This window comes from Capsicum annuum, chromosome 11 (assembly GCF_002878395.1).
Source record: "Capsicum annuum cultivar UCD-10X-F1 chromosome 11, UCD10Xv1.1, whole genome shotgun sequence".
In the NCBI taxonomy this organism is placed as follows: Eukaryota; Viridiplantae; Streptophyta; class Magnoliopsida; order Solanales; family Solanaceae; genus Capsicum; species Capsicum annuum.
The window spans coordinates 110584626-110596424 of record NC_061121.1 but is presented as its reverse complement, the minus strand read 5'-3'; positions in this window follow the sequence as shown (position 1 = coordinate 110596424).

Here is an 11799-nt window from a genome sequence, read left to right as displayed (position 1 = left end):
GATAGAGTTTCCTGAGCTTGTTGTTGGTTAGAGTTAACCAGGTTTTAAGGGAAACTAGGTAGAAGTGTCAAAGAGTGCTTGTAATAGAGGTATTACAAGCAGGAGAAACCTAGATTTAGGTTCATAGTTGAGTCTGTAATCAAGAGTTTGGTTATAGTGGATTGTTTTGAGCTTGTGAGGGAAAGCCGTGGTTTTTACTCCCTTGAGCAAGGGGGTTTCCACTTTAAATCTTGTGTGTTGTTTCTTTCCTACATTGCCCTTAGTTTTCCTGCACTCTATTGTTTGATTGCCTATGATTGACTTTGAGGGAGCTGGTACCCCACTGTATGGTGTAACCCCTAAGGGTTCTAATAGGAACCATCCTTCTTGCGCACAAACAAAACAGGTGCTCCCCACAGGGACACACTAGGATGGATGAAACCCTTGTCTAGAAGATCTTTTAATTGCTCCTAAAGCTTCTTTAACTCAGCTAGAGCCATTCTACACAGATAATAGAGATAGGACGAGTGTTCGGAATGAGATCGATCCCAAAATCAATATCCCTATTAGGAGGTATACCACAAAGTTGATCTGGAAAAACTTCGAGAAATTCACTCACCACTAATACAGATTGTAAGAAAGGACCCTTCGAGTTAGAATCTTTAACCCGGACCAAATGATAAAGGCATCCTTTGGAAATTAACTTACAGGCTATAAGATATGATATGAATCTTCCCTTAGGAGCTAGAGAACCCCCTTCCTACTCGATGGACGACTCATTAGGGAACTTAAAAATAACATTATGGATCCAACAATCTAAACAGAAATAACATGAGTACAACCAATCCATCCCCACTATGACATCAAAATCAACCATGTCTAATTAAAACAAATCCACTAAAGTCTCCTTACTACCCACGGATACCACACTACCCCTATAGAATCTCCTGGCCACCACAGAGTCATCCCTCGGTGTAGAAATAGAAAAGGGGTCTGAAATACACTCAGGACCAAAACCAAAATACATAGCCACAAGTGGGGTGACATAAGAAAGAGTGGACCTTAGATCAAGTAAACAGTACACATCACGAGAAATGAGTTTCAACATACCAGTAATGACATCAGGCAATTCTTTAGATTCTTGATAGGTAGTGAGAGCATAGAGCTGGTTTTGACCAGTGTTAAATCCATATGGGCTCCCTTTGGTGCAGAAGCTGATGAAGAGGAAACCAGAACCTTGTTTCCCTAGAATCAACCTTATCCACATGATAATTTTTAAACATATGCCCTGGCTTACCACATTTGAAACGCCTATCCACGGGATAATTTCTAAGCATATGTCTCGGCTTACCATATTTGAAACACCTGTCCCTTCCCTCATCATAAAAACTCTAATTAAATTGACCATAAAATCTATAGAGAGGGACATGATGGAGCTCATTGGGCCCCACTATCCTGATATTAGGAACCTTGTGCCTTAAACCCACTATCATGCTATGAATAATGATCACCCAACAACTTTGATTATGAAGCACTAGCCATAAAGTAGGACCAGAACGCCCCACTTTTTCTTAGACCACTTTTCACCATCTCTACTGCTCTGCTATTGGCTTCTACCCAGATCAGAAAACCTAAACTTATTATTCTATCAATTCCCTATTTCAGTCTGCTTCTTCTTCTCTTCTTTAACCTACTGTATATAAACCACAAACTGAGAAATATCCATATCTAGGTTCAATAAGGTAGCCTTACTTTCAAGAATCAAATCACGGGACAACCCAAAAGAGAATTTCCTCATTCTAGCCTTTATGCTAGACACCAACTCCAAAGCAAAACAATACAACTAATGAAAATTCAAGGCATACTCCTTGACTGTCATCCTGCCTTGCCTCAGATTCATGAATTCTTTAGCCTTTCCCTTCCTCAAAGCCTGGGGAAAGATGCAATCGAGAAACCTCTAGAAATGTCCTCCCACAAAGAAGACTCACAATCCACACCCTCGAGCTACTCTCACTCTTCATACCACTAATGCTCTGAATCCTTTAAGTAATAGGCTGCAAACTCCGCACATTCCACCTTAGTAACATGCATCACATGAAAAATCTTTTTAACTTTATCTATGAAACCTGAGGATCCTCCTCAACCTCTATACTAGTGAAAATAGGGGGATTCAACCTCATAAATTAGCCAACTCTAGTGGCCTTAGATGGTGGAGCAATAAAATTTGGATGCTTAGTTTGAGAGGCAACCAACTGAGTGAGCAGATAGATTGATTGCCAAAACTCAGCATTAGACACGTCAACTTAAGGTGTTTGAGGTCGGACAGGAGAAACCAGTGGAGCTCTATTAGGACTATCAGAGATAATTGCCCTAGACCTAGTCTGAACTACTGAAGTAGGATGAGCTCTATTTCTATTGTCCTTAAATGGGACAGAAGGGTTCCTATGAACATTAGATCTTCTTGGAGCAATGATCTAAAAGGAGAACAAACATGAATTAGAGAGATCTAAGACCTTAGACTCTACAGCCCTAAAATAAAACACAAGAAAGAGAAATATTCCTAAATGCCTTATAGCCTCTCCCTTATGAATTTTGTACGCTATATGCCCGTAAAAGAGACTCTAATTGACACGAATTTATGGACACCCAATTGAACATGAACGTAGGCTCTGATACCAATCTTACATGAACCAAACTAGGGCCTGGCTATGTCAGGTATCTCAAGTCTAACCTGAATCAGAGACCACACCCAATACCCAAACCATTGACCACCTTACACCCCATGTCAGATAAATTATGAATATATAACAAGATAAAAGAATATTAATTTAAGGACATTATAATAAGTCTATAACCAAAATAAACCTTCCGCAACCAAACCACCAAGCAATACCTATACCAATACCAATTCCAAAACTAATACCAATACTAACACCGCTCATGCCTACCATAGTCCGACAAAGCATTTACTCAAAACCAAAGAATATCCAGCAAGGACATACCCCAGAGCATGGACAAACCCAAGATAAAAGAAATAGTAAAGACATAAATAAATCCATAGCATGAATTGGAGTCTTCCAAAGTATGGAAGCTCACCATTCCAGTTTGACTCAAAAACTTTTCTTAAATCACCTAGTCACTGAGCAAGAAGAGTAGAAGTATGGCTAGTTCCTACACCGCGTGGCAATACAACTTTTGATAAAGATTTGATAAAGATTTGTAAGGTGAATGGTAGCATTTAACTCAGGAATAATGAAAAAGTAATGCCATCAATCCAAAATCAAGTTAAACAAATGCACATAACCAAATGAAAATACATATATACATATATACCATGCTGGGATAGAGAACAATACTTAGCATAAACTTTAAAAACTCAACCTAGGTTGTGTAGATTTATCATCATAAGTTCACCCACGGGCTATATGGGTCCAGTTTTGCCCCTTAAAAGGGCCCTAGTATGTGTTAGCCGTATGAACCCGAGATATCATAAATATCCAGGGATTTCCTTATATCCTTCGCCCTCCATGATACTTATATATATGTATAGGCTTCAGGTATTCCCTTGTGCCCCATAAGAACACAGTCATCAAGACCAGCGTGCACATTGATAAACATGAGTTTCTAGTGGCCTTCACGGCTAGCTATCACGACCACCACTATTAACTAATTAAAACATTTAACACATAACCAAACCACAATCTCAGGAGGCAATTATTAATTGGTATCACCATATTGACTATAGCTTGCAAGCAATGTCATTAGCCAACACTCAGGGGATTCCCAAGTATCCCACAGACTCTATTATTAAAATCACTTAGGGGATTTTGATGTACCCCACAAGGTTTTTAAAACCATTCTTAACCATTTATTCCATGCATTTATTTTAATAAATAAGCCAAGACATGTAATAATGCATAAACCAAATCAATTATGCAAGTGGGTTGAGTTTATTACCAATTTCCATACCAAATAGTTAATTTGGAGATTCCATTGTACCCCTATTTCCATGCACCATTCCCATGAACCCTAATGCATTTACAGACCATTAATTTAAGCATAATTATTTCATAAATATCAAGGATGGAACAATTAAACAATTTATATTAAAAACCCTCACCCTATAGTGCAAAACCCAACATCAATATCTCATGAATGATACTTTAAATCACATGCTTTTACAAAATTAACAATGAGGGAAGAGTAATATGCCTTAAAAACCAAGTAGTATAGTGAGAAATTACCCTTGGAAGCCCCGATTGGTTAATCTCTTGGAAACCCTAAATGTTCTTGATCTTGAGGATTTGAGAATGTTTGAGAGCTTACTTGATATGTTTATGAGGGATAAGGATAACCTAAAGAGGTTATAAGGCATGGGTTTCAAGTTGGGAAAAAGGGTAAATGTCCAGAATGCCCTTAACTTAAACGTTGGAAAAATGTTGCCTTTGACTATAAGTCAACCATTAAGTTGTAACCAGTCCTTACAACTCGTAACCACGAATTATAACCAAGATAGTGACCAAGATCTCCATACACTATCAACCTTATGACTTAACAAGCTTACTCGTAACAAGACTATACAGCTCGTAGGGTCCAGTCATAGTCAACACAGAACTGAATTGGGTTGAACACTAGACATCCTACGATTTTATCTCATGAATCGTAACACATTTTTACGGCTCTTAGTGTGCCACTTATATATAGAGCAGAATCAAGCCAAAAACTTACTTGATTTGGTTACAACTCCTCTTAGTGACTTGTCACAAGCCTTTACAACTCGTTCCCTCAAATCGTACCTAAGAAAGAAACTCAACAATATACACTGGTCACCCTACAACTAGGGTCACCTAACCCATCAAAATACCCTACGACTCATGGGGACAAATTTTAACTAAGGCAGTGAGCTAAAAGCTCAAGAAATTATTAAGGGCCAAAATCCAGGGTGTTTCAGGCAATGTGGTACTTCTTCGCTAATAGGACGAGATTGTTCCGAATGCAAATGCTTGATTCATCAACATTCGTGAATGCAAATCCTTGATCCCAAATACAAAGGCTAGTCAAACATTTACCCTCATGATTACGGGTGGAGTCCGCGATCGCTAGGTATTGTTCCCTAAATAGTATAAAGACTATTTTTATTGATTTTACTCTATTTTTGGACCTCTAATCTTTGAAAAGGTGATTTTTAAGGGTTTTAACATTGAATTTCATGTGCTAACTTCTAAACTTATAATCCCACTATTCCCCATTGATTATATCTTCAAAAACTCTCTTAAATCATGATTTTAAAATAAAAATTTGAATTTTTTATCGGTAAAGTTTAAGAAGGGTTTTTCTTTATTTTGAACCTCATTTTTAATCCATTTTCACATGGGTTTTTTTTCTGTAGACTCCTATAAACTTGTGGAATGTGTTGTTAAACTGAAATTTCAGTTTTACTCCTTTTATTTTTGAACTCATTTTTCAAATCCTTTTTAACCCCGACCTGAATATGAAAAATATGTATATCGTTAGTTTTTTTTAATGCATAAATACTATTTTGAATATTGTAGTTGATTCTAAGGTCGTTCTCAAGGGAAAAACTTTTTGTTGAATCACTTTGGATTGAGATTTCATCATTTCAAAGTAGGTTAATGCTTAACTTCTTTTAGATTGGGATGGGTAGATAATGAATGAGTAAAGTATGCTATGGATTGGAGAAAATAATTATAAAGTTTATATTTCAAGATTATTTTTACTATTGTGTACTCGTGTGGGGGAAGATATTAAATTGTGATTGATTGTGATATCTGATATAGTGTATTGCCCATGGGGGAGATAAATTTGACATCATTGGTCTTATCTGTGTATTGAAATGCCTTTATTCTAGATATGATGCACGTGCGAGGTCTTATTTTGCTAATATAGGCCTTATTTGAGCATTGGTTGCTTTTATCATGATAAAAATATTTGTGTTAGGGGTTGATATGATATTAATGATGTATTGCACATATATTTATTTTGATGTTTGCTTATTGGAGTTGATAATCATGACTTACGGATATATTGACTTGATTTTTGGGCTCACTTATATATATTCATGTTGGATGGGTTGGATATCATCATATTGAGTTGATTGTGAGCATTACATCCGCATTCCATATATATACATTCATGAGATACTAGTACCATTGAGAATATTATTTTGAAATAAAATGACTCCTTTTTAAAAATCCTTGGCTAAGATCATTTGCAGGCAAGGTTGGTTATGATATTTTGAAAATCATTGGTCAAGTTCACTTTCCAGCAAAATTGGCTTGAGATATGAGTTGTAGTATATGGGTTGCGAATACCCCATGAGTCCTACCTGGTAGCTGCAAGCTCAGTGGGTGTATACGAAAATTCATACGATAGATTTCATCATTCATCCCATCCACATTGCATTTACATACTCATTTTTCTTATGTTTCTTGACTTGTGTTTGATTTTCATGTATTTTTCCTTATATCTATATTATTGCTATTTTTTTGTACTTACAAATATTAGAACTGTTAGTATAGACGATGTGAGCTACCATTTGGGATCTTTTCTACTTGTATGTGACATGCTCATAATATATTTTACTTATCTTATTTTCTGCTTTGCTCTGTCGGCTTATGATGAGTACAAGTGGATCGTACCCACCTGTACTATGTCCTTTTGGTGCAGATCTTAGTACGAGTATCTCTCATGGAAGCTAAGTTCATACAGAGATATCCAAAGTTTAAGGTACTGATCCATCCCAATGTTTGGGGCTGAATCAGACCTCCTCTGTCTTATTTATGTTTATTTTTATTATCAGAGCCAGATATATATACTTTTCATTTTGAAATATTATATTTAGATGTTTTTATACTATAACACTAGTTTTTTGGAATTTATGATATTTTTATGGTTTTTTGCTTTTATTTATGTTTAGGGCCTAACTTCATTCTATAAGTCTCACCTTGGTATGTATTATTTAATTTTTCCTTTATGAGTTTGGGTGATTGACTGACTTATTAAGGTCGAGTTGCAATAAGTGTCATCATGACCCATTTTTGAATCATGATAGTGTGGGAGATATAATGACCATGAATAAAAGATACTCTTTCTCTGCCTTATTTTATGTCAATGTCTTTCATTTTGCACGAAAATTAAAAAACTGTTTTCTTCAAATTAGTGGTTTTAAACATGTCATCACATTCATGATGGATATGGTTATAAAATATGATAGGGAAAAATAGCAAAAAGTTTATTTTATTTTCAACAGCCAATCTTGAAATACAATAGATAATAACAACTCACAACTAAACTTAAGGAAACTAACTGTTATGTATACTCTTAAACAATTGGAAGAGTATTTTGTAGATACACAAAATGAGGAATTATAACAATAACTAATGCTAATGATGATAAGGATGCTTAATACATCCCCTCAAGTTAGGTGTGGTACAACAACGTCGAACTTGGAACAACACCTTGCAAAGGCTGATTTTGGTAATGACTTGTATATATATCAGCAAGTTCACAAGCATGAGTGTATTTTACAAGAACATCATGTGATGTATCGATATTAGAAAATTCTTACAAAATTTATACTATTATTATTATTATTATTATATGATGCATCAATATTTGAAAATCTTCACTGAATTGGTCGGTATAAGATTGATAGACACTTAATGTCTGGGATTTTGGTACATTAATAAGAGGTCATACCCTGCAGGTCATGACTAGTGGGTGATCATAAGACCCTTTGCATATTGTACATGCATTGATGAGAGTGATAGTTTCTTAAGTGAATCGAATTATTTTTTACTAGATTATTTGTTTACTTGTTGTACAAATATACATATCTATTGGTTCTTTGAGTGAATTGAGTTATGTGTTAGATAATATTATATTTGGTTCCTTGAGTTGACCGAGTTTGTTCATTGAGTGAACCTGGCTTAAATGTTGACTGTTGTATTTTCTTTCTTCAATAAAATCAGAATTCGCAATGATTAATCTTTAAGTGGCTTGGGATAAATTACAAATGATTGGTATCCTTTTTATATGTCTATTTTTGGACATAGTATGATTGATTCATGGTTGATTGACTTGGAGTCTTGTTGGGGTCGTGTTTAACTTGCGTTATTGTCCATCTTGAATTGTAGTTGACTAAATTACATGGTGTTGATAAAAAGGGTGAACTATGCTTAATAGGCATAAGTTGCTCAAAAAGTGTCCATAGTTTACGTTAGTGGGGAGGTTATGGTTAGGGATCTAGTGGTTGATATTGTCGAGACTAGGTAGGCAGGGTGTTGCTATCTTGCTAGTAAATTTTTTGTGGTTCTACATTAATCTATACTTACTAAGGTGTTATTGCACTACCAAAATATTGAAATAAGGTTATGTGTTATGTAAAAATCTAAAATAGCAGGTTGTTAAGGGTATAAACCCTTGAGCTAAGGCTGATTTAGTTTATATTTAATTACAAAAATAAATCAAACTTGATTTCATCGGGATAGGTTGATGACTACGGCTGGATTTAGTAAAGTAAAAGTTGAATCACAATGTGCGAGGTTAGCAAGAGTGAAAAGGGGGTTAAGGGTTAAAAGAAGGAAGACTTTTGGCTAATGAATCCTTATGTTATATGTTTCTTTTCAGATATTTATGTGATATTTATTTGATTTAATTTGAGTCGGCCGATGATGCTTATCAGTACGTATTGTTTGTACTGATACTATTCTTGCTATACTCTTTTTCTGGAGTATAGTCTAATTGTAGGATCAGTAAATGTTTCATGCATGACACGATAAAGATCTCCAACAGCTTTTGTTATTATTCTTACAGTGGAAATTGGGTTATGTACTCTTGTACCTATTTAGACCAAGTCCTTGAAATTTGTACTTCAAGTTTTGATGAATCGATTGTAATAAATAATATATTTTATAGTTTCTTATTAATTTTTGCTTACGTTTTGAAATGGTTAGTAAGGGTTCTCCTAATTAAGTGAACTAGAATATGTGCTCGCACGATCTGGTTAGTTAGGTCATGACATGATATATCTTTTTGCCTAGTGATAAGATAGATGATGTCCAATAAATTGCTAAATATAATCTAAAGAGAAATATTACTGGATAAAATGAGTCGTTTTAATGAAAAATGATATGTTTTATTAGAAGAACAAGCATTACAAAATTTAAATTGACAGAACTTGGTAAATATCCAATTATATTTGGATATGAGTTCGTTGGAGCACACGTTAAGCTAGATGCTCTCAGTGCATGTTAATCCAAGGTAGCTATCTTGCGCTAAGGGAAAAAAGATGATGGAGGCAACCCCACCGGCAATGACAAAGACTCTAATGACACCAGCTAGTGGAATCCAATCCAATAGAACTCCGATTATATTTGGGAGTTTTCTCCTAACTCAATTTTAAGTTATTGAAGAAGTCCGTGAGAATGAGGATGGAGGTAACGTCCTTGAAAAATTAAAAGGGAAAGCAATAGCTTTGGAGACGACGATGATGATACCTTGCCGCCTTTATTTTTTTGATGTGGGCACATCTACTGAGCCTATACCACAGAGTCGCAGACCCACCTCTCCTAAGAAGGATGTAGAGATTAAGCCAGTAAACAATCCAAGCTCGCAAATGGGAACATCACTGAGTTTTATCCAACCAATGAAGAATAATGGGAAAATAGTGGTAACGACAGGTGAAAACGACATTAAAATATAAGAGGCTTACTAGGCTAGAATGTTGATTAGTTATGTGATTGGGGATATACTTTATGTTTATTCAATGGAGAATTATGCTGTCTAGGTATGGAATTTTGTATCCAAGCCTCAAATCCTCTATCATAATAATGGATATTACATGTTTCTGTTCGATACAATTAAGGATAGAGATCTGGTTATGCGAGATAGACCATACAACTTTCAAAATAAGTCGTTTATACTACAACATTGGTAAATTGATGTCAAATTCAACCCGGATTGCCTTAGAAAAGTTCCCTTATGGATAAAGTTTTCTGGGCTACCGATCGGGTACTGGTCTACTGAGATAGTAAAATTGCTAGTGTGGTGGGGAAACGTTTGTACACTAATAACATAACTGTTGGAATAAAAAGAATAGTGTATGCAGGGGTGCTTATTGAGACTGATGTGTCTAAGGTTTTACATAAGAGTATTGAATTACTTGTTTCATCAGGAGCATTCCAACAGAGAATCACCTATGAGTGAAAGCCTAAATTTTGTCATGATTATTTAAAACTTAGGCATAAGAATGCTAATTGTTGGAAAAAAGGTACAAGAGCATCCTGGAGAAAGCCATGGCCTGGAGGAACTCCCAAGAAGAAGGAGAAGAAGGAGAAGACATACACCCCTATTTAGGAATGATAAAGAGTACTGAAAGAGAAGTTATAGAAACCACAGCATGAGGAGGATTTGAAGCTGGACCAGATGGCATCTCATATTATGGAGCATCATAAGAGTACTGCAGTACAGAGTGAAGAAGTCTCTCAGGAGGGTCATGAGGTTAATGCACAGGTTTCACACCTGCATAAGCAAATTACTAAACCAAGCATCTCTAGGATGAGTGAATCTGGTAGGAGGGACCCCTTTGACCCTTAATAATTTTAGTACTTGGAACATTATAGGGATTAATTAAGCCCTCAAACAAAAAGAGTTGCTCCTCTTTCTAAAGAAAAATAAGGTAGATTTCTTTGAATGTGTTGAGACTAGAGTAAAAGAGCAAAATTCAAAGAAAATACTGCAAAATTTACTACAAACTAGCACTACTCTTATAACAATCCTAAAGATGAATTTGGGAGGGTGTGGTTGCTTTGGAGAAAACATTTAACTGTTAAAGTGCAAGATGTACATGAATAGTTCATTCATTGCTTGGTGGAGAATCAGGTTACTCAGTTCAGTACTTCCATCATAGTTGTGCATGATAGGAATGAATTACAGTAAAGGTAACATCTGTGGCATGACCTAAAAAGTCTTATTGCTCAAATTCATAGACCTTGTATGATGATTGGGTACTTTAATAATGTTCATAGTATAGAGGACAAAATTGGTCTCCAGTCATTCAAACAAAGGTGTAGGGGTTTCAAGATTTACTTGCTGATCTACAACTCACTTCTCTTAGAACCAAGGAAAGTTTCCTTACTTAGATTAACAAACAACATGTGCAAAGTTACAAAGTGTATTAATTTGGTCAACCTATCCACAATCTCTAAAATAAAATTGAATTTCCTCAAAGTCGAGGGACAAACCAACCACAAATTCCATGGCAATCACTCTCTTTTCCACTCTAAGACAAGCATCCACTGTATCATACCATCTGATTGCTTGTTCTCATACTTTACCTATCAAAAATTAAGACACTTGGCCATGAATTCCATAATATCCTTCTATATCCTATATCTTTAATAGTATTTTTCAAGTCATGGTACATCTCGACAACTTCTGGATGGATTGAGCTTCCTCCAAAATTAGTCTAATCAAGTTACCAATATTTAGCACACAAACTCGATCACCAGTCCTCACAACACCCTCTGAATCAATTATTACCACCTTTACCTCGCCACTGAATAATTTATCATGAATCATTCTCATCTTTCCATCATCAAACTATCTAGATAAATCTCCAATAATGAGGATCTAGCCTCAACATGAGCCAAAACACACGTACGTACAAAACTATCAAGTCAAACCAAATAGTTGGCCAAAGACTAAATGTCTAAGGCCAAAGATTGCTCCTTCAACATAAGATAAGTCAAACTCCCCATTCTCATCATTTTTAGACTCAAGCCATCCAATATCATATTA